This window comes from Schistocerca serialis, unplaced genomic scaffold, assembly GCF_023864345.2.
Source record: "Schistocerca serialis cubense isolate TAMUIC-IGC-003099 unplaced genomic scaffold, iqSchSeri2.2 HiC_scaffold_1344, whole genome shotgun sequence".
Classification (NCBI taxonomy): Eukaryota; Metazoa; Arthropoda; class Insecta; order Orthoptera; family Acrididae; genus Schistocerca; species Schistocerca serialis.
This window is the reverse complement of record NW_026047563.1, coordinates 82,580-104,837: the sequence shown is the minus strand read 5'-3', so window position 1 is coordinate 104,837 and position 22,258 is coordinate 82,580. Positions and strand designations below refer to the sequence as shown.

The window sequence follows — 22,258 nt, the reverse complement described above, 5'->3', positions numbered from 1 at the left end:
TGAGACATCTGCTCGGGAAGCAGCGTGAAGGTACCGCTGGCCCGAGCATCGGTGGTTCAGTGGTAGAATGCTCGCCTGCCACGCGGGCGGCCCGGGTTCGATTCCCGGCCGATGCATCATTTTGTTTTTTCTCCGGTAGGGGTGCTGCGTGTCTTTCGCACTCGAACTGCGTGAGCCATGAGAATGAACCGCGGGATTCCGTATGGAAAGAACCAATCATGCAGCGCGGACGACTGCTTGTTTGGACTCCTGCGTGCTATTGTACATACTGGCGTCGGCCTAGCATCGCAAGTTGCCTGCCGCGCCGTGAATGCACGTGTAGCAACAGAAAAAATGAGCCAGGGAGTGCAGACTCTCTACCACTTGTATTCGATACTTACCAAGATTCCAGAAGGTCTAACGATCGCCTGCCTCGGTAGCGCAGTAGGCAGCGCGTAAGTCTCATAATCTTAAGGTCGTGAGTTCGATCCTCACCCGGGGCATCTAATTTTCTGTGACTGAAGGTGGTGCTGTTGCTAGGGCGCCAACTTATTTCTTGTTTGTTATCCACAACGTTTCAACGCTTCAGCGGGAAAATGTTTACTTCCTGTTATTGCTACATACAGCTTCCCTATTCCTCTTCTCCCAGCACAGCATGAAGCCAAAAGCATTGCTCTGCGACGTTTGAGGTGCGCGCCTTGCCAGTCAGTATGTGCAAAGATGCTCGCAAAGAGAGCGACAATGCGACAAGCGACCGTACGAACGGTCGAATGAAACGGCCGCATCCGGTGTGGTCTAGTGGCTAGGATACCTGGCTTTCACCCAGGAGGCCCGGGTTCGATTCCCGGTACCGGAACGGAATTTTTTCCACACGAATCGTGACAAGTTTGAGCTGTCCGAGCGGCCGTTTCCCGTCCTGCTCGCAATATAGCTACTGTTTCGTGACCGTCAGCAGAATATAGACTAGGGAAGCAGACACACGACGACCATAGGAATGGTGTATGGCTTCATGCCACCTGATTCCAGCGTAGGGCTGAGCAACTGCATCTGCCGAGGCCCGTTAGCTCAGTTGGTTAGAGCGTCGTGCTAATAACGCGAAGGTCGTGGGTTCGATCCCCCCACGGGCCACTTCTCTTTTACTACTGCGAAAAGGCAGCGCCGATTTCAGCTGGCGAGTGTGATGACCAAATGATCATCACCCTGCGTGGAAGTTGACAGAGGATCCGAACCCGACTCGTCGGGAAGCACTACAGCATTCACTCGGCAATGGCCATAATATCTTGAATACACTGGTTAGAGAAAATGAAAGAAAATGTCCGATTGCCGATGCGTAACAACTTTGGCCCTTGTCAGTACTTGGGCGGGTGAGCGCATGGGAACACAGGGCACTATTGGCAGTTTTACTTCCTATTTTTGTTTCTCCTTTGTTTTCGGAGCTACAGCCCGATTCGGCCAGGGAGACGCCACCGTGAAATGAAGGGGGCGTGCTGTGTGTCCATCGCCTCGCCTCGCCTCTCCTTACCTCTCTCAGTCGTTTCTCGTGCTTGTCGTTTTGATATAGGCCGATTTGAGAGCGTCAGCTCTCGCGTCAGCTGAGCAAAGTCGAGACAAGTCGAGACACACTAAGGGCTGGTATGCAGCGAGTAAGAGGGCGAAAAAACAATAGTTTAAGAGCGCGTGGCAAAAGTACTCATACGCGAAATTAAAAGCCTGCTGCGGTGGCCGGGAATCGAACCCGGATCAACTGCTTGGAAGGCAACTATGCTGACCATTACACCACGACCGCACAAGCGAGCGCCCCGCCACCGCGCTGAGTCGGCTTCCCGCCTGTCGGCAGCGGCCGAAGGTGATCGTACCCGGCAGGCGCATTTCGAGGCAGGCTAGGGGAGCACATCCAGACGCATTCGGACAGCGTATCCGCGCACATTTCGCATCCTTTGGCAAGAGTCGGCGCCGGCGACGCAAGAGTACGCAGAGGACCGCGTTCTGGCGGCATCTTTAAGCAGTGCAGTGCAGGATTCAGCGTCTGCAGCATCTTCTCCACAGAATGCTACGGCGCTTGACGGCAGTCCCACTTTCCCTTGAGACATCTGCTCGGGAAGCAGCGTGAAGGTACCGCTGGCCCGAGCATCGGTGGTTCAGTGGTAGAATGCTCGCCTGCCACGCGGGCGGCCCGGGTTCGATTCCCGGCCGATGCATCATTTTGTTTTTTCTCCGGTAGGGGTGCTGCGTGTCTTTCGCACTCGAACTGCGTGAGCCATGAGAATGAACCGCGGGATTCCGTATGGAAAGAACCAATCATGCAGCGCGGACGACTGCTCGTTTGGACTCCTGCGTGCTATTGTACATACTGGCGTCGGCCTAGCATCGCAAGTTGCCTGCCGCGCCGTGAATGCACGTGTAGCAACAGAAAAAATGAGCCAGGGAGTGCAGACTCTCTACCACTTGTATTCGATACTTACCAAGATTCCAGAAGGTCTAACGATCGCCTGCCTCGGTAGCGCAGTAGGCAGCGCGTAAGTCTCATAATCTTAAGGTCGTGAGTTCGATCCTCACCCGGGGCATCTAATTTTCTGTGACTGAAGGTGGTGCTGTTGCTAGGGCGCCAACTTATTTCTTGTTTGTTATCCACAACGTTTCAACGCTTCAGCGGGAAAATGTTTACTTCCTGTTATTGCTACATACAGCTTCCCTATTCCTCTTCTCCCAGCACAGCATGAAGCCAAAAGCATTGCTCTGCGACGTTTGAGGTGCGCGCCTTGCCAGTCAGTATGTGCAAAGATGCTCGCAAAGAGAGCGACAATGCGACAAGCGACCGTACGAACGGTCGAATGAAACGGCCGCATCCGGTGTGGTCTAGTGGCTAGGATACCTGGCTTTCACCCAGGAGGCCCGGGTTCGATTCCCGGTACCGGAACGGAATTTTTTCCACACGAATCGTGACAAGTTTGAGCTGTCCGAGCGGCCGTTTCCCGTCCTGCTCGCAATATAGCTACTGTTTCGTGACCGTCAGCAGAATATAGACTAGGGAAGCAGACACACGACGACCATAGGAATGGTGTATGGCTTCATGCCACCTGATTCCAGCGTAGGGCTGAGCAACTGCATCTGCCGAGGCCCGTTAGCTCAGTTGGTTAGAGCGTCGTGCTAATAACGCGAAGGTCGTGGGTTCGATCCCCCCACGGGCCACTTCTCTTTTACTACTGCGAAAAGGCAGCGCCGATTTCAGCTGGCGAGTGTGATGACCAAATGATCATCACCCTGCGTGGAAGTTGACAGAGGATCCGAACCCGACTCGTCGGGAAGCACTACAGCATTCACTCGGCAATGGCCATAATATCTTGAATACACTGGTTAGAGAAAATGAAAGAAAATGTCCGATTGCCGATGCGTAACAACTTTGGCCCTTGTCAGTACTTGGGCGGGTGAGCGCATGGGAACACAGGGCACTATTGGCAGTTTTACTTCCTATTTTTGTTTCTCCTTTGTTTTCGGAGCTACAGCCCGATTCGGCCAGGGAGACGCCACCGTGAAATGAAGGGGGCGTGCTGTGTGTCCATCGCCTCGCCTCGCCTCTCCTTACCTCTCTCAGTCGTTTCTCGTGCTTGTCGTTTTGATATAGGCCGATTTGAGAGCGTCAGCTCTCGCGTCAGCTGAGCAAAGTCGAGACAAGTCGAGACACACTAAGGGCTGGTATGCAGCGAGTAAGAGGGCGAAAAAACAATAGTTTAAGAGCGCGTGGCAAAAGTACTCATACGCGAAATTAAAAGCCTGCTGCGGTGGCCGGGAATCGAACCCGGATCAACTGCTTGGAAGGCAACTATGCTGACCATTACACCACGACCGCACAAGCGAGCGCCCCGCCACCGCGCTGAGTCGGCTTCCCGCCTGTCGGCAGCGGCCGAAGGTGATCGTACCCGGCAGGCGCATTTCGAGGCAGGCTAGGGGAGCACATCCAGACGCATTCGGACAGCGTATCCGCGCACATTTCGCATCCTTTGGCAAGAGTCGGCGCCGGCGACGCAAGAGTACGCAGAGGACCGCGTTCTGGCGGCATCTTTAAGCAGTGCAGTGCAGGATTCAGCGTCTGCAGCATCTTCTCCACAGAATGCTACGGCGCTTGACGGCAGTCCCACTTTCCCTTGAGACATCTGCTCGGGAAGCAGCGTGAAGGTACCGCTGGCCCGAGCATCGGTGGTTCAGTGGTAGAATGCTCGCCTGCCACGCGGGCGGCCCGGGTTCGATTCCCGGCCGATGCATCATTTTGTTTTTTCTCCGGTAGGGGTGCTGCGTGTCTTTCGCACTCGAACTGCGTGAGCCATGAGAATGAACCGCGGGATTCCGTATGGAAAGAACCAATCATGCAGCGCGGACGACTGCTTGTTTGGACTCCTGCGTGCTATTGTACATACTGGCGTCGGCCTAGCATCGCAAGTTGCCTGCCGCGCCGTGAATGCACGTGTAGCAACAGAAAAAATGAGCCAGGGAGTGCAGACTCTCTACCACTTGTATTCGATACTTACCAAGATTCCAGAAGGTCTAACGATCGCCTGCCTCGGTAGCGCAGTAGGCAGCGCGTAAGTCTCATAATCTTAAGGTCGTGAGTTCGATCCTCACCCGGGGCATCTAATTTTCTGTGACTGAAGGTGGTGCTGTTGCTAGGGCGCCAACTTATTTCTTGTTTGTTATCCACAACGTTTCAACGCTTCAGCGGGAAAATGTTTACTTCCTGTTATTGCTACATACAGCTTCCCTATTCCTCTTCTCCCAGCACAGCATGAAGCCAAAAGCATTGCTCTGCGACGTTTGAGGTGCGCGCCTTGCCAGTCAGTATGTGCAAAGATGCTCGCAAAGAGAGCGACAATGCGACAAGCGACCGTACGAACGGTCGAATGAAACGGCCGCATCCGGTGTGGTCTAGTGGCTAGGATACCTGGCTTTCACCCAGGAGGCCCGGGTTCGATTCCCGGTACCGGAACGGAATTTTTTCCACACGAATCGTGACAAGTTTGAGCTGTCCGAGCGGCCGTTTCCCGTCCTGCTCGCAATATAGCTACTGTTTCGTGACCGTCAGCAGAATATAGACTAGGGAAGCAGACACACGACGACCATAGGAATGGTGTATGGCTTCATGCCACCTGATTCCAGCGTAGGGCTGAGCAACTGCATCTGCCGAGGCCCGTTAGCTCAGTTGGTTAGAGCGTCGTGCTAATAACGCGAAGGTCGTGGGTTCGATCCCCCCACGGGCCACTTCTCTTTTACTACTGCGAAAAGGCAGCGCCGATTTCAGCTGGCGAGTGTGATGACCAAATGATCATCACCCTGCGTGGAAGTTGACAGAGGATCCGAACCCGACTCGTCGGGAAGCACTACAGCATTCACTCGGCAATGGCCATAATATCTTGAATACACTGGTTAGAGAAAATGAAAGAAAATGTCCGATTGCCGATGCGTAACAACTTTGGCCCTTGTCAGTACTTGGGCGGGTGAGCGCATGGGAACACAGGGCACTATTGGCAGTTTTACTTCCTATTTCTGTTTCTCCTTTGTTTTCGGAGCTACAGCCCGATTCGGCCAGGGAGACGCCACCGTGAAATGAAGGGGGCGTGCTGTGTGTCCATCGCCTCGCCTCGCCTCTCCTTACCTCTCTCAGTCGTTTCTCGTGCTTGTCGTTTTGATATAGGCCGATTTGAGAGCGTCAGCTCTCGCGTCAGCTGAGCAAAGTCGAGACAAGTCGAGACACACTAAGGGCTGGTATGCAGCGAGTAAGAGGGCGAAAAAACAATAGTTTAAGAGCGCGTGGCAAAAGTACTCATACGCGAAATTAAAAGCCTGCTGCGGTGGCCGGGAATCGAACCCGGATCAACTGCTTGGAAGGCAACTATGCTGACCATTACACCACGACCGCACAAGCGAGCGCCCCGCCACCGCGCTGAGTCGGCTTCCCGCCTGTCGGCAGCGGCCGAAGGTGATCGTACCCGGCAGGCGCATTTCGAGGCAGGCTAGGGGAGCACATCCAGACGCATTCGGACAGCGTATCCGCGCACATTTCGCATCCTTTGGCAAGAGTCGGCGCCGGCGACGCAAGAGTACGCAGAGGACCGCGTTCTGGCGGCATCTTTAAGCAGTGCAGTGCAGGATTCAGCGTCTGCAGCATCTTCTCCACAGAATGCTACGGCGCTTGACGGCAGTCCCACTTTCCCTTGAGACATCTGCTCGGGAAGCAGCGTGAAGGTACCGCTGGCCCGAGCATCGGTGGTTCAGTGGTAGAATGCTCGCCTGCCACGCGGGCGGCCCGGGTTCGATTCCCGGCCGATGCATCATTTTGTTTTTTCTCCGGTAGGGGTGCTGCGTGTCTTTCGCACTCGAACTGCGTGAGCCATGAGAATGAACCGCGGGATTCCGTATGGAAAGAACCAATCATGCAGCGCGGACGACTGCTCGTTTGGACTCCTGCGTGCTATTGTACATACTGGCGTCGGCCTAGCATCGCAAGTTGCCTGCCGCGCCGTGAATGCACGTGTAGCAACAGAAAAAATGAGCCAGGGAGTGCAGACTCTCTACCACTTGTATTCGATACTTACCAAGATTCCAGAAGGTCTAACGATCGCCTGCCTCTGTAGCGCAGTAGGCAGCGCGTAAGTCTCATAATCTTAAGGTCGTGAGTTCGATCCTCACCCGGGGCATCTAATTTTCTGTGACTGAAGGTGGTGCTGTTGCTAGGGCGCCAACTTATTTCTTGTTTGTTATCCACAACGTTTCAACGCTTCAGCGGGAAAATGTTTACTTCCTGTTATTGCTACATACAGCTTCCCTATTCCTCTTCTCCCAGCACAGCATGAAGCCAAAAGCATTGCTCTGCGACGTTTGAGGTGCGCGCCTTGCCAGTCAGTATGTGCAAAGATGCTCGCAAAGAGAGCGACAATGCGACAAGCGACCGTACGAACGGTCGAATGAAACGGCCGCATCCGGTGTGGTCTAGTGGCTAGGATACCTGGCTTTCACCCAGGAGGCCCGGGTTCGATTCCCGGTACCGGAACGGAATTTTTTCCACACGAATCGTGACAAGTTTGAGCTGTCCGAGCGGCCGTTTCCCGTCCTGCTCGCAATATAGCTACTGTTTCGTGACCGTCAGCAGAATATAGACTAGGGAAGCAGACACACGACGACCATAGGAATGGTGTATGGCTTCATGCCACCTGATTCCAGCGTAGGGCTGAGCAACTGCATCTGCCGAGGCCCGTTAGCTCAGTTGGTTAGAGCGTCGTGCTAATAACGCGAAGGTCGTGGGTTCGATCCCCCCACGGGCCACTTCTCTTTTACTACTGCGAAAAGGCAGCGCCGATTTCAGCTGGCGAGTGTGATGACCAAATGATCATCACCCTGCGTGGAAGTTGACAGAGGATCCGAACCCGACTCGTCGGGAAGCACTACAGCATTCACTCGGCAATGGCCATAATATCTTGAATACACTGGTTAGAGAAAATGAAAGAAAATGTCCGATTGCCGATGCGTAACAACTTTGGCCCTTGTCAGTACTTGGGCGGGTGAGCGCATGGGAACACAGGGCACTATTGGCAGTTTTACTTCCTATTTTTGTTTCTCCTTTGTTTTCGGAGCTACAGCCCGATTCGGCCAGGGAGACGCCACCGTGAAATGAAGGGGGCGTGCTGTGTGTCCATCGCCTCGCCTCGCCTCTCCTTACCTCTCTCAGTCGTTTCTCGTGCTTGTCGTTTTGATATAGGCCGATTTGAGAGCGTCAGCTCTCGCGTCAGCTGAGCAAAGTCGAGACAAGTCGAGACACACTAAGGGCTGGTATGCAGCGAGTAAGAGGGCGAAAAAACAATAGTTTAAGAGCGCGTGGCAAAAGTACTCATACGCGAAATTAAAAGCCTGCTGCGGTGGCCGGGAATCGAACCCGGATCAACTGCTTGGAAGGCAACTATGCTGACCATTACACCACGACCGCACAAGCGAGCGCCCCGCCACCGCGCTGAGTCGGCTTCCCGCCTGTCGGCAGCGGCCGAAGGTGATCGTACCCGGCAGGCGCATTTCGAGGCAGGCTAGGGGAGCACATCCAGACGCATTCGGACAGCGTATCCGCGCACATTTCGCATCCTTTGGCAAGAGTCGGCGCCGGCGACGCAAGAGTACGCAGAGGACCGCGTTCTGGCGGCATCTTTAAGCAGTGCAGTGCAGGATTCAGCGTCTGCAGCATCTTCTCCACAGAATGCTACGGCGCTTGACGGCAGTCCCACTTTCCCTTGAGACATCTGCTCGGGAAGCAGCGTGAAGGTACCGCTGGCCCGAGCATCGGTGGTTCAGTGGTAGAATGCTCGCCTGCCACGCGGGCGGCCCGGGTTCGATTCCCGGCCGATGCATCATTTTGTTTTTTCTCCGGTAGGGGTGCTGCGTGTCTTTCGCACTCGAACTGCGTGAGCCATGAGAATGAACCGCGGGATTCCGTATGGAAAGAACCAATCATGCAGCGCGGACGACTGCTCGTTTGGACTCCTGCGTGCTATTGTACATACTGGCGTCGGCCTAGCATCGCAAGTTGCCTGCCGCGCCGTGAATGCACGTGTAGCAACAGAAAAAATGAGCCAGGGAGTGCAGACTCTCTACCACTTGTATTCGATACTTACCAAGATTCCAGAAGGTCTACCGATCGCCTGCCTCGGTAGCGCAGTAGGCAGCGCGTAAGTCTCATAATCTTAAGGTCGTGAGTTCGATCCTCACCCGGGGCATCTAATTTTCTGTGACTGAAGGTGGTGCTGTTGCTAGGGCGCCAACTTATTTCTTGTTTGTTATCCACAACGTTTCAACGCTTCAGCGGGAAAATGTTTACTTCCTGTTATTGCTACATACAGCTTCCCTATTCCTCTTCTCCCAGCACAGCATGAAGCCAAAAGCATTGCTCTGCGACGTTTGAGGTGCGCGCCTTGCCAGTCAGTATGTGCAAAGATGCTCGCAAAGAGAGCGACAATGCGACAAGCGACCGTACGAACGGTCGAATGAAACGGCCGCATCCGGTGTGGTCTAGTGGCTAGGATACCTGGCTTTCACCCAGGAGGCCCGGGTTCGATTCCCGGTACCGGAACGGAATTTTTTCCACACGAATCGTGACAAGTTTGAGCTGTCCGAGCGGCCGTTTCCCGTCCTGCTCGCAATATAGCTACTGTTTCGTGACCGTCAGCAGAATATAGACTAGGGAAGCAGACACACGACGACCATAGGAATGGTGTATGGCTTCATGCCACCTGATTCCAGCGTAGGGCTGAGCAACTGCATCTGCCGAGGCCCGTTAGCTCAGTTGGTTAGAGCGTCGTGCTAATAACGCGAAGGTCGTGGGTTCGATCCCCCCACGGGCCACTTCTCTTTTACTACTGCGAAAAGGCAGCGCCGATTTCAGCTGGCGAGTGTGATGACCAAATGATCATCACCCTGCGTGGAAGTTGACAGAGGATCCGAACCCGACTCGTCGGGAAGCACTACAGCATTCACTCGGCAATGGCCATAATATCTTGAATACACTGCTTAGAGAAAATGAAAGAAAATGTCCGATTGCCGATGCGTAACAACTTTGGCCCTTGTCAGTACTTGGGCGGGTGAGCGCATGGGAACACAGGGCACTATTGGCAGTTTTACTTCCTATTTTTGTTTCTCCTTTGTTTTCGGAGCTACAGCCCGATTCGGCCAGGGAGACGCCACCGTGAAATGAAGGGGGCGTGCTGTGTGTCCATCGCCTCGCCTCGCCTCTCCTTACCTCTCTCAGTCGTTTCTCGTGCTTGTCGTTTTGATATAGGCCGATTTGAGAGCGTCAGCTCTCGCGTCAGCTGAGCAAAGTCGAGACAAGTCGAGACACACTAAGGGCTGGTATGCAGCGAGTAAGAGGGCGAAAAAACAATAGTTTAAGAGCGCGTGGCAAAAGTACTCATACGCGAAATTAAAAGCCTGCTGCGGTGGCCGGGAATCGAACCCGGATCAACTGCTTGGAAGGCAACTATGCTGACCATTACACCACGACCGCACAAGCGAGCGCCCCGCCACCGCGCTGAGTCGGCTTCCCGCCTGTCGGCAGCGGCCGAAGGTGATCGTACCCGGCAGGCGCATTTCGAGGCAGGCTAGGGGAGCACATCCAGACGCATTCGGACAGCGTATCCGCGCACATTTCGCATCCTTTGGCAAGAGTCGGCGCCGGCGACGCAAGAGTACGCAGAGGACCGCGTTCTGGCGGCATCTTTAAGCAGTGCAGTGCAGGATTCAGCGTCTGCAGCATCTTCTCCACAGAATGCTACGGCGCTTGACGGCAGTCCCACTTTCCCTTGAGACATCTGCTCGGGAAGCAGCGTGAAGGTACCGCTGGCCCGAGCATCTGTGGTTCAGTGGTAGAATGCTCGCCTGCCACGCGGGCGGCCCGGGTTCGATTCCCGGCCGATGCATCATTTTGTTTTTTCTCCGGTAGGGGTGCTGCGTGTCTTTCGCACTCGAACTGCGTGAGCCATGAGAATGAACCGCGGGATTCCGTATGGAAAGAACCAATCATGCAGCGCGGACGACTGCTCGTTTGGACTCCTGCGTGCTATTGTACATACTGGCGTCGGCCTAGCATCGCAAGTTGCCTGCCGCGCCGTGAATGCACGTGTAGCAACAGAAAAAATGAGCCAGGGAGTGCAGACTCTCTACCACTTGTATTCGATACTTACCAAGATTCCAGAAGGTCTAACGATCGCCTGCCTCGGTAGCGCAGTAGGCAGCGCGTAAGTCTCATAATCTTAAGGTCGTGAGTTCGATCCTCACCCGGGGCATCTAATTTTCTGTGACTGAAGGTGGTGCTGTTGCTAGGGCGCCAACTTATTTCTTGTTTGTTATCCACAACGTTTCAACGCTTCAGCGGGAAAATGTTTACTTCCTGTTATTGCTACATACAGCTTCCCTATTCCTCTTCTCCCAGCACAGCATGAAGCCAAAAGCATTGCTCTGCGACGTTTGAGGTGCGCGCCTTGCCAGTCAGTATGTGCAAAGATGCTCGCAAAGAGAGCGACAATGCGACAAGCGACCGTACGAACGGTCGAATGAAACGGCCGCATCCGGTGTGGTCTAGTGGCTAGGATACCTGGCTTTCACCCAGGAGGCCCGGGTTCGATTCCCGGTACCGGAACGGAATTTTTTCCACACGAATCGTGACAAGTTTGAGCTGTCCGAGCGGCCGTTTCCCGTCCTGCTCGCAATATAGCTACTGTTTCGTGACCGTCAGCAGAATATAGACTAGGGAAGCAGACACACGACGACCATAGGAATGGTGTATGGCTTCATGCCACCTGATTCCAGCGTAGGGCTGAGCAACTGCATCTGCCGAGGCCCGTTAGCTCAGTTGGTTAGAGCGTCGTGCTAATAACGCGAAGGTCGTGGGTTCGATCCCCCCACGGGCCACTTCTCTTTTACTACTGCGAAAAGGCAGCGCCGATTTCAGCTGGCGAGTGTGATGACCAAATGATCATCACCCTGCGTGGAAGTTGACAGAGGATCCGAACCCGACTCGTCGGGAAGCACTACAGCATTCACTCGGCAATGGCCATAATATCTTGAATACACTGGTTAGAGAAAATGAAAGAAAATGTCCGATTGCCGATGCGTAACAACTTTGGCCCTTGTCAGTACTTGGGCGGGTGAGCGCATGGGAACACAGGGCACTATTGGCAGTTTTACTTCCTATTTTTGTTTCTCCTTTGTTTTCGGAGCTACAGCCCGATTCGGCCAGGGAGACGCCACCGTGAAATGAAGGGGGCGTGCTGTGTGTCCATCGCCTCGCCTCGCCTCTCCTTACCTCTCTCAGTCGTTTCTCGTGCTTGTCGTTTTGATATAGGCCGATTTGAGAGCGTCAGCTCTCGCGTCAGCTGAGCAAAGTCGAGACAAGTCGAGACACACTAAGGGCTGGTATGCAGCGAGTAAGAGGGCGAAAAAACAATAGTTTAAGAGCGCGTGGCAAAAGTACTCATACGCGAAATTAAAAGCCTGCTGCGGTGGCCGGGAATCGAACCCGGATCAACTGCTTGGAAGGCAACTATGCTGACCATTACACCACGACCGCACAAGCGAGCGCCCCGCCACCGCGCTGAGTCGGCTTCCCGCCTGTCGGCAGCGGCCGAAGGTGATCGTACCCGGCAGGCGCATTTCGAGGCAGGCTAGGGGAGCACATCCAGACGCATTCGGACAGCGTATCCGCGCACATTTCGCATCCTTTGGCAAGAGTCGGCGCCGGCGACGCAAGAGTACGCAGAGGACCGCGTTCTGGCGGCATCTTTAAGCAGTGCAGTGCAGGATTCAGCGTCTGCAGCATCTTCTCCACAGAATGCTACGGCGCTTGACGGCAGTCCCACTTTCCCTTGAGACATCTGCTCGGGAAGCAGCGTGAAGGTACCGCTGGCCCGAGCATCGGTGGTTCAGTGGTAGAATGCTCGCCTGCCACGCGGGCGGCCCGGGTTCGATTCCCGGCCGATGCATCATTTTGTTTTTTCTCCGGTAGGGGTGCTGCGTGTCTTTCGCACTCGAACTGCGTGAGCCATGAGAATGAACCGCGGGATTCCGTATGGAAAGAACCAATCATGCAGCGCGGACGACTGCTCGTTTGGACTCCTGCGTGCTATTGTACATACTGGCGTCGGCCTAGCATCGCAAGTTGCCTGCCGCGCCGTGAATGCACGTGTAGCAACAGAAAAAATGAGCCAGGGAGTGCAGACTCTCTACCACTTGTATTCGATACTTACCAAGATTCCAGAAGGTCTACCGATCGCCTGCCTCGGTAGCGCAGTAGGCAGCGCGTAAGTCTCATAATCTTAAGGTCGTGAGTTCGATCCTCACCCGGGGCATCTAATTTTCTGTGACTGAAGGTGGTGCTGTTGCTAGGGCGCCAACTTATTTCTTGTTTGTTATCCACAACGTTTCAACGCTTCAGCGGGAAAATGTTTACTTCCTGTTATTGCTACATACAGCTTCCCTATTCCTCTTCTCCCAGCACAGCATGAAGCCAAAAGCATTGCTCTGCGACGTTTGAGGTGCGCGCCTTGCCAGTCAGTATGTGCAAAGATGCTCGCAAAGAGAGCGACAATGCGACAAGCGACCGTACGAACGGTCGAATGAAACGGCCGCATCCGGTGTGGTCTAGTGGCTAGGATACCTGGCTTTCACCCAGGAGGCCCGGGTTCGATTCCCGGTACCGGAACGGAATTTTTTCCACACGAATCGTGACAAGTTTGAGCTGTCCGAGCGGCCGTTTCCCGTCCTGCTCGCAATATAGCTACTGTTTCGTGACCGTCAGCAGAATATAGACTAGGGAAGCAGACACACGACGACCATAGGAATGGTGTATGGCTTCATGCCACCTGATTCCAGCGTAGGGCTGAGCAACTGCATCTGCCGAGGCCCGTTAGCTCAGTTGGTTAGAGCGTCGTGCTAATAACGCGAAGGTCGTGGGTTCGATCCCCCCACGGGCCACTTCTCTTTTACTACTGCGAAAAGGCAGCGCCGATTTCAGCTGGCGAGTGTGATGACCAAATGATCATCACCCTGCGTGGAAGTTGACAGAGGATCCGAACCCGACTCGTCGGGAAGCACTACAGCATTCACTCGGCAATGGCCATAATATCTTGAATACACTGGTTAGAGAAAATGAAAGAAAATGTCCGATTGCCGATGCGTAACAACTTTGGCCCTTGTCAGTACTTGGGCGGGTGAGCGCATGGGAACACAGGGCACTATTGGCAGTTTTACTTCCTATTTTTGTTTCTCCTTTGTTTTCGGAGCTACAGCCCGATTCGGCCAGGGAGACGCCACCGTGAAATGAAGGGGGCGTGCTGTGTGTCCATCGCCTCGCCTCGCCTCTCCTTACCTCTCTCAGTCGTTTCTCGTGCTTGTCGTTTTGATATAGGCCGATTTGAGAGCGTCAGCTCTCGCGTCAGCTGAGCAAAGTCGAGACAAGTCGAGACACACTAAGGGCTGGTATGCAGCGAGTAAGAGGGCGAAAAAACAATAGTTTAAGAGCGCGTGGCAAAAGTACTCATACGCGAAATTAAAAGCCTGCTGCGGTGGCCGGGAATCGAACCCGGATCAACTGCTTGGAAGGCAACTATGCTGACCATTACACCACGACCGCACAAGCGAGCGCCCCGCCACCGCGCTGAGTCGGCTTCCCGCCTGTCGGCAGCGGCCGAAGGTGATCGTACCCGGCAGGCGCATTTCGAGGCAGGCTAGGGGAGCACATCCAGACGCATTCGGACAGCGTATCCGCGCACATTTCGCATCCTTTGGCAAGAGTCGGCGCCGGCGACGCAAGAGTACGCAGAGGACCGCGTTCTGGCGGCATCTTTAAGCAGTGCAGTGCAGGATTCAGCGTCTGCAGCATCTTCTCCACAGAATGCTACGGCGCTTGACGGCAGTCCCACTTTCCCTTGAGACATCTGCTCGGGAAGCAGCGTGAAGGTACCGCTGGCCCGAGCATCGGTGGTTCAGTGGTAGAATGCTCGCCTGCCACGCGGGCGGCCCGGGTTCGATTCCCGGCCGATGCATCATTTTGTTTTTTCTCCGGTAGGGGTGCTGCGTGTCTTTCGCACTCGAACTGCGTGAGCCATGAGAATGAACCGCGGGATTCCGTATGGAAAGAACCAATCATGCAGCGCGGACGACTGCTCGTTTGGACTCCTGCGTGCTATTGTACATACTGGCGTCGGCCTAGCATCGCAAGTTGCCTGCCGCGCCGTGAATGCGCGTGTAGCAACAGAAAAAATGAGCCAGGGAGTGCAGACTCTCTACCACTTGTATTCGATACTTACCAAGATTCCAGAAGGTCTAACGATCGCCTGCCTCGGTAGCGCAGTAGGCAGCGCGTAAGTCTCATAATCTTAAGGTCGTGAGTTCGATCCTCACCCGGGGCATCTAATTTTCTGTGACTGAAGGTGGTGCTGTTGCTAGGGCGCCAACTTATTTCTTGTTTGTTATCCACAACGTTTCAACGCTGCAGCGGGAAAATGTTTACTTCCTGTTATTGCTACATACAGCTTCCCTATTCCTCTTCTCCCAGCACAGCATGAAGCCAAAAGCATTGCTCTGCGACGTTTGAGGTGCGCGCCTTGCCAGTCAGTATGTGCAAAGATGCTCGCAAAGAGAGCGACAATGCGACAAGCGACCGTACGAACGGTCGAATGAAACGGCCGCATCCGGTGTGGTCTAGTGGCTAGGATACCTGGCTTTCACCCAGGAGGCCCGGGTTCGATTCCCGGTACCGGAACGGAATTTTTTCCACACGAATCGTGACAAGTTTGAGCTGTCCGAGCGGCCGTTTCCCGTCCTGCTCGCAATATAGCTACTGTTTCGTGACCGTCAGCAGAATATAGACTAGGGAAGCAGACACACGACGACCATAGGAATGGTGTATGGCTTCATGCCACCTGATTCCAGCGTAGGGCTGAGCAACTGCATCTGCCGAGGCCCGTTAGCTCAGTTGGTTAGAGCGTCGTGCTAATAACGCGAAGGTCGTGGGTTCGATCCCCCCACGGGCCACTTCTCTTTTACTACTGCGAAAAGGCAGCGCCGATTTCAGCTGGCGAGTGTGATGACCAAATGATCATCACCCTGCGTGGAAGTTGACAGAGGATCCGAACCCGACTCGTCGGGAAGCACTACAGCATTCACTCGGCAATGGCCATAATATCTTGAATACACTGGTTAGAGAAAATGAAAGAAAATGTCCGATTGCCGATGCGTAACAACTTTGGCCCTTGTCAGTACTTGGGCGGGTGAGCGCATGGGAACACAGGGCACTATTGGCAGTTTTACTTCCTATTTTTGTTTCTCCTTTGTTTTCGGAGCTACAGCCCGATTCGGCCAGGGAGACGCCACCGTGAAATGAAGGGGGCGTGCTGTGTGTCCATCGCCTCGCCTCGCCTCTCCTTACCTCTCTCAGTCGTTTCTCGTGCTTGTCGTTTTGATATAGGCCGATTTGAGAGCGTCAGCTCTCGCGTCAGCTGAGCAAAGTCGAGACAAGTCGAGACACACTAAGGGCTGGTATGCAGCGAGTAAGAGGGCGAAAAAACAATAGTTTAAGAGCGCGTGGCAAAAGTACTCATACGCGAAATTAAAAGCCTGCTGCGGTGGCCGGGAATCGAACCCGGATCAACTGCTTGGAAGGCAACTATGCTGACCATTACACCACGACCGCACAAGCGAGCGCCCCGCCACCGCGCTGAGTCGGCTTCCCGCCTGTCGGCAGCGGCCGAAGGTGATCGTACCCGGCAGGCGCATTTCGAGGCAGGCTAGGGGAGCACATCCAGACGCATTCGGACAGCGTATCCGCGCACATTTCGCATCCTTTGGCAAGAGTCGGCGCCGGCGACGCAAGAGTACGCAGAGGACCGCGTTCTGGCGGCATCTTTAAGCAGTGCAGTGCAGGATTCAGCGTCTGCAGCATCTTCTCCACAGAATGCTACGGCGCTTGACGGCAGTCCCACTTTCCCTTGAGACATCTGCTCGGGAAGCAGCGTGAAGGTACCGCTGGCCCGAGCATCGGTGGTTCAGTGGTAGAATGCTCGCCTGCCACGCGGGCGGCCCGGGTTCGATTCCCGGCCGATGCATCATTTTGTTTTTTCTCCGGTAGGGGTGCTGCGTGTCTTTCGCACTCGAACTGCGTGAGCCATGAGAATGAACCGCGGGATTCCGTATGGAAAGAACCAATCATGCAGCGCGGACGACTGCTCGTTTGGACTCCTGCGTGCTATTGTACATACTGGCGTCGGCCTAGCATCGCAAGTTGCCTGCCGCGCCGTGAATGCACGTGTAGCAACAGAAAAAATGAGCCAGGGAGTGCAGACTCTCTACCACTTGTATTCGATACTTACCAAGATTCCAGAAGGTCTAACGATCGCCTGCCTCGGTAGCGCAGTAGGCAGCGCGTAAGTCTCATAATCTTAAGGTCGTGAGTTCGATCCTCACCCGGGGCATCTAATTTTCTGTGACTGAAGGTGGTGCTGTTGCTAGGGCGCCAACTTATTTCTTGTTTGTTATCCACAACGTTTCAACGCTTCAGCGGGAAAATGTTTACTTCCTGTTATTGCTACATACAGCTTCCCTATTCCTCTTCTCCCAGCACAGCATGAAGCCAAAAGCATTGCTCTGCGACGTTTGAGGTGCGCGCCTTGCCAGTCAGTATGTGCAAAGATGCTCGCAAAGAGAGCGACAATGCGACAAGCGACCGTACGAACGGTCGAATGAAACGGCCGCATCCGGTGTGGTCTAGTGGCTAGGATACCTGGCTTTCACCCAGGAGGCCCGGGTTCGATTCCCGGTACCGGAACGGAATTTTTTCCACACGAATCGTGACAAGTTTGAGCTGTCCGAGCGGCCGTTTCCCGTCCTGCTCGCAATATAGCTACTGTTTCGTGACCGTCAGCAGAATATAGACTAGGGAAGCAGACACACGACGACCATAGGAATGGTGTATGGCTTCATGCCACCTGATTCCAGCGTAGGGCTGAGCAACTGCATCTGCCGAGGCCCGTTAGCTCAGTTGGTTAGAGCGTCGTGCTAATAACGCGAAGGTCGTGGGTTCGATCCCCCCACGGGCCACTTCTCTTTTACTACTGCGAAAAGGCAGCGCCGATTTCAGCTGGCGAGTGTGATGACCAAATGATCATCACCCTGCGTGGAAGTTGACAGAGGATCCGAACCCGACTCGTCGGGAAGCACTACAGCATTCACTCGGCAATGGCCATAATATCTTGAATACACTGGTTAGAGAAAATGAAAGAAAATGTCCGATTGCCGATGCGTAACAACTTTGGCCCTTGTCAGTACTTGGGCGGGTGAGCGCATGGGAACACAGGGCACTATTGGCAGTTTTACTTCCTATTTTTGTTTCTCCTTTGTTTTCGGAGCTACAGCCCGATTCGGCCAGGGAGACGCCACCGTGAAATGAAGGGGGCGTGCTGTGTGTCCATCGCCTCGCCTCGCCTCTCCTTACCTCTCTCAGTCGTTTCTCGTGCTTGTCGTTTTGATATAGGCCGATTTGAGAGCGTCAGCTCTCGCGTCAGCTGAGCAAAGTCGAGACAAGTCGAGACACACTAAGGGCTGGTATGCAGCGAGTAAGAGGGCGAAAAAACAATAGTTTAAGAGCGCGTGGCAAAAGTACTCATACGCGAAATTAAAAGCCTGCTGCGGTGGCCGGGAATCGAACCCGGATCAACTGCTTGGAAGGCAACTATGCTGACCATTACACCACGACCGCACAAGCGAGCGCCCCGCCACCGCGCTGAGTCGGCTTCCCGCCTGTCGGCAGCGGCCGAAGGTGATCGTACCCGGCAGGCGCATTTCGAGGCAGGCTAGGGGAGCACATCCAGACGCATTCGGACAGCGTATCCGCGCACATTTCGCATCCTTTGGCAAGAGTCGGCGCCGGCGACGCAAGAGTACGCAGAGGACCGCGTTCTGGCGGCATCTTTAAGCAGTGCAGTGCAGGATTCAGCGTCTGCAGCATCTTCTCCACAGAATGCTACGGCGCTTGACGGCAGTCCCACTTTCCCTTGAGACATCTGCTCGGGAAGCAGCGTGAAGGTACCGCTGGCCCGAGCATCGGTGGTTCAGTGGTAGAATGCTCGCCTGCCACGCGGGCGGCCCGGGTTCGATTCCCGGCCGATGCATCATTTTGTTTTTTCTCCGGTAGGGGTGCTGCGTGTCTTTCGCACTCGAACTGCGTGAGCCATGAGAATGAACCGCGGGATTCCGTATGGAAAGAACCAATCATGCAGCGCGGACGACTGCTCGTTTGGACTCCTGCGTGCTATTGTACATACTGGCGTCGGCCTAGCATCGCAAGTTGCCTGCCGCGCCGTGAATGCGCGTGTAGCAACAGAAAAAATGAGCCAGGGAGTGCAGACTCTCTACCACTTGTATTCGATACTTACCAAGATTCCAGAAGGTCTAACGATCGCCTGCCTCGGTAGCGCAGTAGGCAGCGCGTAAGTCTCATAATCTTAAGGTCGTGAGTTCGATCCTCACCCGGGGCATCTAATTTTCTGTGACTGAAGGTGGTGCTGTTGCTAGGGCGCCAACTTATTTCTTGTTTGTTATCCACAACGTTTCAACGCTGCAGCGGGAAAATGTTTACTTCCTGTTATTGCTACATACAGCTTCCCTATTCCTCTTCTCCCAGCACAGCATGAAGCCAAAAGCATTGCTCTGCGACGTTTGAGGTGCGCGCCTTGCCAGTCAGTATGTGCAAAGATGCTCGCAAAGAGAGCGACAATGCGACAAGCGACCGTACGAACGGTCGAATGAAACGGCCGCATCCGGTGTGGTCTAGTGGCTAGGATACCTGGCTTTCACCCAGGAGGCCCGGGTTCGATTCCCGGTACCGGAACGGAATTTTTTCCACACGAATCGTGACAAGTTTGAGCTGTCCGAGCGGCCGTTTCCCGTCCTGCTCGCAATATAGCTACTGTTTCGTGACCGTCAGCAGAATATAGACTAGGGAAGCAGACACACGACGACCATAGGAATGGTGTATGGCTTCATGCCACCTGATTCCAGCGTAGGGCTGAGCAACTGCATCTGCCGAGGCCCGTTAGCTCAGTTGGTTAGAGCGTCGTGCTAATAACGCGAAGGTCGTGGGTTCGATCCCCCCACGGGCCACTTCTCTTTTACTACTGCGAAAAGGCAGCGCCGATTTCAGCTGGCGAGTGTGATGACCAAATGATCATCACCCTGCGTGGAAGTTGACAGAGGATCCGAACCCGACTCGTCGGGAAGCACTACAGCATTCACTCGGCAATGGCCATAATATCTTGAATACACTGGTTAGAGAAAATGAAAGAAAATGTCCGATTGCCGATGCGTAACAACTTTGGCCCTTGTCAGTACTTGGGCGGGTGAGCGCATGGGAACACAGGGCACTATTGGCAGTTTTACTTCCTATTTTTGTTTCTCCTTTGTTTTCGGAGCTACAGCCCGATTCGGCCAGGGAGACGCCACCGTGAAATGAAGGGGGCGTGCTGTGTGTCCATCGCCTCGCCTCGCCTCTCCTTACCTCTCTCAGTCGTTTCTCGTGCTTGTCGTTTTGATATAGGCCGATTTGAGAGCGTCAGCTCTCGCGTCAGCTGAGCAAAGTCGAGACAAGTCGAGACACACTAAGGGCTGGTATGCAGCGAGTAAGAGGGCGAAAAAACAATAGTTTAAGAGCGCGTGGCAAAAGTACTCATACGCGAAATTAAAAGCCTGCTGCGGTGGCCGGGAATCGAACCCGGATCAACTGCTTGGAAGGCAACTATGCTGACCATTACACCACGACCGCACAAGCGAGCGCCCCGCCACCGCGCTGAGTCGGCTTCCCGCCTGTCGGCAGCGGCCGAAGGTGATCGTACCCGGCAGGCGCATTTCGAGGCAGGCTAGGGGAGCACATCCAGACGCATTCGGACAGCGTATCCGCGCACATTTCGCATCCTTTGGCAAGAGTCGGCGCCGGCGACGCAAGAGTACGCAGAGGACCGCGTTCTGGCGGCATCTTTAAGCAGTGCAGTGCAGGATTCAGCGTCTGCAGCATCTTCTCCACAGAATGCTACGGCGCTTGACGGCAGTCCCACTTTCCCTTGAGACATCTGCTCGGGAAGCAGCGTGAAGGTACCGCTGGCCCGAGCATCGGTGGTTCAGTGGTAGAATGCTCGCCTGCCACGCGGGCGGCCCGGGTTCGATTCCCGGCCGATGCATCATTTTGTTTTTTCTCCGGTAGGGGTGCTGCGTGTCTTTCGCACTCGAACTGCGTGAGCCATGAGAATGAACCGCGGGATTCCGTATGGAAAGAACCAATCATGCAGCGCGGACGACTGCTCGTTTGGACTCCTGCGTGCTATTGTACATACTGGCGTCGGCCTAGCATCGCAAGTTGCCTGCCGCGCCGTGAATGCGCGTGTAGCAACAGAAAAAATGAGCCAGGGAGTGCAGGCTCTCTACCACTTGTATTCGATACTTACCAAGATTCCAGAAGGTCTAACGATCGCCTGCCTCGGTAGCGCAGTAGGCAGCGCGTAAGTCTCATAATCTTAAGGTCGTGAGTTCGATCCTCACCCGGGGCATCTAATTTTCTGTGACTGAAGGTGGTGCTGTTGCTAGGGCGCCAACTTATTTCTTGTTTGTTATCCACAACGTTTCAACGCTTCAGCGGGAAAATGTTTACTTCCTGTTATTGCTACATACAGCTTCCCTATTCCTCTTCTCCCAGCACAGCATGAAGCCAAAAGCATTGCTCTGCGACGTTTGAGGTGCGCGCCTTGCCAGTCAGTATGTGCAAAGATGCTCGCAAAGAGAGCGACAATGCGACAAGCGACCGTACGAACGGTCGAATGAAACGGCCGCATCCGGTGTGGTCTAGTGGCTAGGATACCTGGCTTTCACCCAGGAGGCCCGGGTTCGATTCCCGGTACCGGAACGGAATTTTTTCCACACGAATCGTGACAAGTTTGAGCTGTCCGAGCGGCCGTTTCCCGTCCTGCTCGCAATATAGCTACTGTTTCGTGACCGTCAGCAGAATATAGACTAGGGAAGCAGACACACGACGACCATAGGAATGGTGTATGGCTTCATGCCACCTGATTCCAGCGTAGGGCTGAGCAACTGCATCTGCCGAGGCCCGTTAGCTCAGTTGGTTAGAGCGTCGTGCTAATAACGCGAAGGTCGTGGGTTCGATCCCCCCACGGGCCACTTCTCTTTTACTACTGCGAAAAGGCAGCGCCGATTTCAGCTGGCGAGTGTGATGACCAAATGATCATCACCCTGCGTGGAAGTTGACAGAGGATCCGAACCCGACTCGTCGGGAAGCACTACAGCATTCACTCGGCAATGGCCATAATATCTTGAATACACTGGTTAGAGAAAATGAAAGAAAATGTCCGATTGCCGATGCGTAACAACTTTGGCCCTTGCCAGTACTTGGGCGGGTGAGCGCATGGGAACACAGGGCACTATTGGCAGTTTTACTTCCTATTTTTGTTTCTCCTTTGTTTTCGGAGCTACAGCCCGATTCGGCCAGGGAGACGCCACCGTGAAATGAAGGGGGCGTGCTGTGTGTCCATCGCCTCGCCTCGCCTCTCCTTACCTCTCTCAGTCGTTTCTCGTGCTTGTCGTTTTGATATAGGCCGATTTGAGAGCGTCAGCTCTCGCGTCAGCTGAGACAAGTCGAGACACACTAAGGGCTGGTATGCAGCGAGTAAGAGGGCGAAAAAACAATAGTTTAAGAGCGCGT

General features: G+C 54.4%; 54 non-coding genes across 54 annotated transcripts; 44 read left to right on the top strand and 10 right to left on the bottom strand.

Annotated features, from left to right (window-relative positions):
* The first annotated feature begins 45 nt into the window (after positions 1-45).
* On the top strand, positions 46-116 carry Trnag-gcc (transfer RNA glycine (anticodon GCC)). The gene has a single exon. It is a non-coding gene; the product is annotated as a tRNA-Gly (tRNA).
* Positions 117-409: 293 nt separating this feature from the next.
* Positions 410-482, top strand: Trnam-cau (transfer RNA methionine (anticodon CAU)). Its single transcript has one exon. It is a non-coding gene; the product is annotated as a tRNA-Met (tRNA).
* A 281-nt stretch (positions 483-763) lies between these two features.
* Positions 764-835, top strand: Trnae-uuc (transfer RNA glutamic acid (anticodon UUC)). The gene has a single exon. It is a non-coding gene; the product is annotated as a tRNA-Glu (tRNA).
* Positions 836-1,033: 198 nt separating this feature from the next.
* Trnai-aau (transfer RNA isoleucine (anticodon AAU)) lies at positions 1,034-1,107 on the top strand. Its single transcript has one exon. It is a non-coding gene; the product is annotated as a tRNA-Ile (tRNA).
* A 586-nt stretch (positions 1,108-1,693) lies between these two features.
* Positions 1,694-1,765, bottom strand: Trnag-ucc (transfer RNA glycine (anticodon UCC)). Its single transcript has one exon. It is a non-coding gene; the product is annotated as a tRNA-Gly (tRNA).
* A 341-nt stretch (positions 1,766-2,106) lies between these two features.
* Positions 2,107-2,177, top strand: Trnag-gcc (transfer RNA glycine (anticodon GCC)). Its single transcript has one exon. It is a non-coding gene; the product is annotated as a tRNA-Gly (tRNA).
* Positions 2,178-2,470: 293 nt separating this feature from the next.
* Positions 2,471-2,543, top strand: Trnam-cau (transfer RNA methionine (anticodon CAU)). Its single transcript has one exon. It is a non-coding gene; the product is annotated as a tRNA-Met (tRNA).
* A 281-nt stretch (positions 2,544-2,824) lies between these two features.
* Trnae-uuc (transfer RNA glutamic acid (anticodon UUC)) lies at positions 2,825-2,896 on the top strand. Its single transcript has one exon. It is a non-coding gene; the product is annotated as a tRNA-Glu (tRNA).
* Positions 2,897-3,094: 198 nt separating this feature from the next.
* On the top strand, positions 3,095-3,168 carry Trnai-aau (transfer RNA isoleucine (anticodon AAU)). Its single transcript has one exon. It is a non-coding gene; the product is annotated as a tRNA-Ile (tRNA).
* A 586-nt stretch (positions 3,169-3,754) lies between these two features.
* On the bottom strand, positions 3,755-3,826 carry Trnag-ucc (transfer RNA glycine (anticodon UCC)). Its single transcript has one exon. It is a non-coding gene; the product is annotated as a tRNA-Gly (tRNA).
* Positions 3,827-4,167: 341 nt separating this feature from the next.
* Positions 4,168-4,238, top strand: Trnag-gcc (transfer RNA glycine (anticodon GCC)). Its single transcript has one exon. It is a non-coding gene; the product is annotated as a tRNA-Gly (tRNA).
* A 293-nt stretch (positions 4,239-4,531) lies between these two features.
* On the top strand, positions 4,532-4,604 carry Trnam-cau (transfer RNA methionine (anticodon CAU)). The gene has a single exon. It is a non-coding gene; the product is annotated as a tRNA-Met (tRNA).
* Positions 4,605-4,885: 281 nt separating this feature from the next.
* Positions 4,886-4,957, top strand: Trnae-uuc (transfer RNA glutamic acid (anticodon UUC)). The gene has a single exon. It is a non-coding gene; the product is annotated as a tRNA-Glu (tRNA).
* A 198-nt stretch (positions 4,958-5,155) lies between these two features.
* Trnai-aau (transfer RNA isoleucine (anticodon AAU)) lies at positions 5,156-5,229 on the top strand. Its single transcript has one exon. It is a non-coding gene; the product is annotated as a tRNA-Ile (tRNA).
* Positions 5,230-5,815: 586 nt separating this feature from the next.
* Positions 5,816-5,887, bottom strand: Trnag-ucc (transfer RNA glycine (anticodon UCC)). Its single transcript has one exon. It is a non-coding gene; the product is annotated as a tRNA-Gly (tRNA).
* A 341-nt stretch (positions 5,888-6,228) lies between these two features.
* Positions 6,229-6,299, top strand: Trnag-gcc (transfer RNA glycine (anticodon GCC)). Its single transcript has one exon. It is a non-coding gene; the product is annotated as a tRNA-Gly (tRNA).
* Positions 6,300-6,592: 293 nt separating this feature from the next.
* Trnam-cau (transfer RNA methionine (anticodon CAU)) lies at positions 6,593-6,665 on the top strand. Its single transcript has one exon. It is a non-coding gene; the product is annotated as a tRNA-Met (tRNA).
* Positions 6,666-6,946: 281 nt separating this feature from the next.
* Positions 6,947-7,018, top strand: Trnae-uuc (transfer RNA glutamic acid (anticodon UUC)). Its single transcript has one exon. It is a non-coding gene; the product is annotated as a tRNA-Glu (tRNA).
* Positions 7,019-7,216: 198 nt separating this feature from the next.
* Trnai-aau (transfer RNA isoleucine (anticodon AAU)) lies at positions 7,217-7,290 on the top strand. The gene has a single exon. It is a non-coding gene; the product is annotated as a tRNA-Ile (tRNA).
* Positions 7,291-7,876: 586 nt separating this feature from the next.
* Trnag-ucc (transfer RNA glycine (anticodon UCC)) lies at positions 7,877-7,948 on the bottom strand. Its single transcript has one exon. It is a non-coding gene; the product is annotated as a tRNA-Gly (tRNA).
* Positions 7,949-8,289: 341 nt separating this feature from the next.
* Positions 8,290-8,360, top strand: Trnag-gcc (transfer RNA glycine (anticodon GCC)). The gene has a single exon. It is a non-coding gene; the product is annotated as a tRNA-Gly (tRNA).
* A 293-nt stretch (positions 8,361-8,653) lies between these two features.
* Positions 8,654-8,726, top strand: Trnam-cau (transfer RNA methionine (anticodon CAU)). The gene has a single exon. It is a non-coding gene; the product is annotated as a tRNA-Met (tRNA).
* A 281-nt stretch (positions 8,727-9,007) lies between these two features.
* On the top strand, positions 9,008-9,079 carry Trnae-uuc (transfer RNA glutamic acid (anticodon UUC)). The gene has a single exon. It is a non-coding gene; the product is annotated as a tRNA-Glu (tRNA).
* Positions 9,080-9,277: 198 nt separating this feature from the next.
* Trnai-aau (transfer RNA isoleucine (anticodon AAU)) lies at positions 9,278-9,351 on the top strand. Its single transcript has one exon. It is a non-coding gene; the product is annotated as a tRNA-Ile (tRNA).
* A 586-nt stretch (positions 9,352-9,937) lies between these two features.
* On the bottom strand, positions 9,938-10,009 carry Trnag-ucc (transfer RNA glycine (anticodon UCC)). The gene has a single exon. It is a non-coding gene; the product is annotated as a tRNA-Gly (tRNA).
* A 341-nt stretch (positions 10,010-10,350) lies between these two features.
* On the top strand, positions 10,351-10,421 carry Trnag-gcc (transfer RNA glycine (anticodon GCC)). Its single transcript has one exon. It is a non-coding gene; the product is annotated as a tRNA-Gly (tRNA).
* A 293-nt stretch (positions 10,422-10,714) lies between these two features.
* Positions 10,715-10,787, top strand: Trnam-cau (transfer RNA methionine (anticodon CAU)). Its single transcript has one exon. It is a non-coding gene; the product is annotated as a tRNA-Met (tRNA).
* A 281-nt stretch (positions 10,788-11,068) lies between these two features.
* Trnae-uuc (transfer RNA glutamic acid (anticodon UUC)) lies at positions 11,069-11,140 on the top strand. The gene has a single exon. It is a non-coding gene; the product is annotated as a tRNA-Glu (tRNA).
* Positions 11,141-11,338: 198 nt separating this feature from the next.
* On the top strand, positions 11,339-11,412 carry Trnai-aau (transfer RNA isoleucine (anticodon AAU)). Its single transcript has one exon. It is a non-coding gene; the product is annotated as a tRNA-Ile (tRNA).
* A 586-nt stretch (positions 11,413-11,998) lies between these two features.
* Positions 11,999-12,070, bottom strand: Trnag-ucc (transfer RNA glycine (anticodon UCC)). The gene has a single exon. It is a non-coding gene; the product is annotated as a tRNA-Gly (tRNA).
* Positions 12,071-12,411: 341 nt separating this feature from the next.
* Positions 12,412-12,482, top strand: Trnag-gcc (transfer RNA glycine (anticodon GCC)). The gene has a single exon. It is a non-coding gene; the product is annotated as a tRNA-Gly (tRNA).
* Positions 12,483-12,775: 293 nt separating this feature from the next.
* Positions 12,776-12,848, top strand: Trnam-cau (transfer RNA methionine (anticodon CAU)). The gene has a single exon. It is a non-coding gene; the product is annotated as a tRNA-Met (tRNA).
* Positions 12,849-13,129: 281 nt separating this feature from the next.
* On the top strand, positions 13,130-13,201 carry Trnae-uuc (transfer RNA glutamic acid (anticodon UUC)). The gene has a single exon. It is a non-coding gene; the product is annotated as a tRNA-Glu (tRNA).
* Positions 13,202-13,399: 198 nt separating this feature from the next.
* Positions 13,400-13,473, top strand: Trnai-aau (transfer RNA isoleucine (anticodon AAU)). Its single transcript has one exon. It is a non-coding gene; the product is annotated as a tRNA-Ile (tRNA).
* A 586-nt stretch (positions 13,474-14,059) lies between these two features.
* Positions 14,060-14,131, bottom strand: Trnag-ucc (transfer RNA glycine (anticodon UCC)). The gene has a single exon. It is a non-coding gene; the product is annotated as a tRNA-Gly (tRNA).
* Positions 14,132-14,472: 341 nt separating this feature from the next.
* Positions 14,473-14,543, top strand: Trnag-gcc (transfer RNA glycine (anticodon GCC)). The gene has a single exon. It is a non-coding gene; the product is annotated as a tRNA-Gly (tRNA).
* A 293-nt stretch (positions 14,544-14,836) lies between these two features.
* Positions 14,837-14,909, top strand: Trnam-cau (transfer RNA methionine (anticodon CAU)). Its single transcript has one exon. It is a non-coding gene; the product is annotated as a tRNA-Met (tRNA).
* Positions 14,910-15,190: 281 nt separating this feature from the next.
* Trnae-uuc (transfer RNA glutamic acid (anticodon UUC)) lies at positions 15,191-15,262 on the top strand. The gene has a single exon. It is a non-coding gene; the product is annotated as a tRNA-Glu (tRNA).
* Positions 15,263-15,460: 198 nt separating this feature from the next.
* Trnai-aau (transfer RNA isoleucine (anticodon AAU)) lies at positions 15,461-15,534 on the top strand. The gene has a single exon. It is a non-coding gene; the product is annotated as a tRNA-Ile (tRNA).
* A 586-nt stretch (positions 15,535-16,120) lies between these two features.
* Trnag-ucc (transfer RNA glycine (anticodon UCC)) lies at positions 16,121-16,192 on the bottom strand. Its single transcript has one exon. It is a non-coding gene; the product is annotated as a tRNA-Gly (tRNA).
* A 341-nt stretch (positions 16,193-16,533) lies between these two features.
* On the top strand, positions 16,534-16,604 carry Trnag-gcc (transfer RNA glycine (anticodon GCC)). The gene has a single exon. It is a non-coding gene; the product is annotated as a tRNA-Gly (tRNA).
* Positions 16,605-16,897: 293 nt separating this feature from the next.
* On the top strand, positions 16,898-16,970 carry Trnam-cau (transfer RNA methionine (anticodon CAU)). Its single transcript has one exon. It is a non-coding gene; the product is annotated as a tRNA-Met (tRNA).
* Positions 16,971-17,251: 281 nt separating this feature from the next.
* Positions 17,252-17,323, top strand: Trnae-uuc (transfer RNA glutamic acid (anticodon UUC)). Its single transcript has one exon. It is a non-coding gene; the product is annotated as a tRNA-Glu (tRNA).
* A 198-nt stretch (positions 17,324-17,521) lies between these two features.
* Positions 17,522-17,595, top strand: Trnai-aau (transfer RNA isoleucine (anticodon AAU)). Its single transcript has one exon. It is a non-coding gene; the product is annotated as a tRNA-Ile (tRNA).
* A 586-nt stretch (positions 17,596-18,181) lies between these two features.
* On the bottom strand, positions 18,182-18,253 carry Trnag-ucc (transfer RNA glycine (anticodon UCC)). Its single transcript has one exon. It is a non-coding gene; the product is annotated as a tRNA-Gly (tRNA).
* Positions 18,254-18,594: 341 nt separating this feature from the next.
* Trnag-gcc (transfer RNA glycine (anticodon GCC)) lies at positions 18,595-18,665 on the top strand. Its single transcript has one exon. It is a non-coding gene; the product is annotated as a tRNA-Gly (tRNA).
* Positions 18,666-18,958: 293 nt separating this feature from the next.
* Trnam-cau (transfer RNA methionine (anticodon CAU)) lies at positions 18,959-19,031 on the top strand. The gene has a single exon. It is a non-coding gene; the product is annotated as a tRNA-Met (tRNA).
* A 281-nt stretch (positions 19,032-19,312) lies between these two features.
* Positions 19,313-19,384, top strand: Trnae-uuc (transfer RNA glutamic acid (anticodon UUC)). Its single transcript has one exon. It is a non-coding gene; the product is annotated as a tRNA-Glu (tRNA).
* Positions 19,385-19,582: 198 nt separating this feature from the next.
* On the top strand, positions 19,583-19,656 carry Trnai-aau (transfer RNA isoleucine (anticodon AAU)). The gene has a single exon. It is a non-coding gene; the product is annotated as a tRNA-Ile (tRNA).
* Positions 19,657-20,242: 586 nt separating this feature from the next.
* On the bottom strand, positions 20,243-20,314 carry Trnag-ucc (transfer RNA glycine (anticodon UCC)). The gene has a single exon. It is a non-coding gene; the product is annotated as a tRNA-Gly (tRNA).
* Positions 20,315-20,655: 341 nt separating this feature from the next.
* Trnag-gcc (transfer RNA glycine (anticodon GCC)) lies at positions 20,656-20,726 on the top strand. Its single transcript has one exon. It is a non-coding gene; the product is annotated as a tRNA-Gly (tRNA).
* A 293-nt stretch (positions 20,727-21,019) lies between these two features.
* Trnam-cau (transfer RNA methionine (anticodon CAU)) lies at positions 21,020-21,092 on the top strand. Its single transcript has one exon. It is a non-coding gene; the product is annotated as a tRNA-Met (tRNA).
* A 281-nt stretch (positions 21,093-21,373) lies between these two features.
* On the top strand, positions 21,374-21,445 carry Trnae-uuc (transfer RNA glutamic acid (anticodon UUC)). Its single transcript has one exon. It is a non-coding gene; the product is annotated as a tRNA-Glu (tRNA).
* A 198-nt stretch (positions 21,446-21,643) lies between these two features.
* Positions 21,644-21,717, top strand: Trnai-aau (transfer RNA isoleucine (anticodon AAU)). Its single transcript has one exon. It is a non-coding gene; the product is annotated as a tRNA-Ile (tRNA).
* Positions 21,718-22,258: the final 541 nt, after the last annotated feature.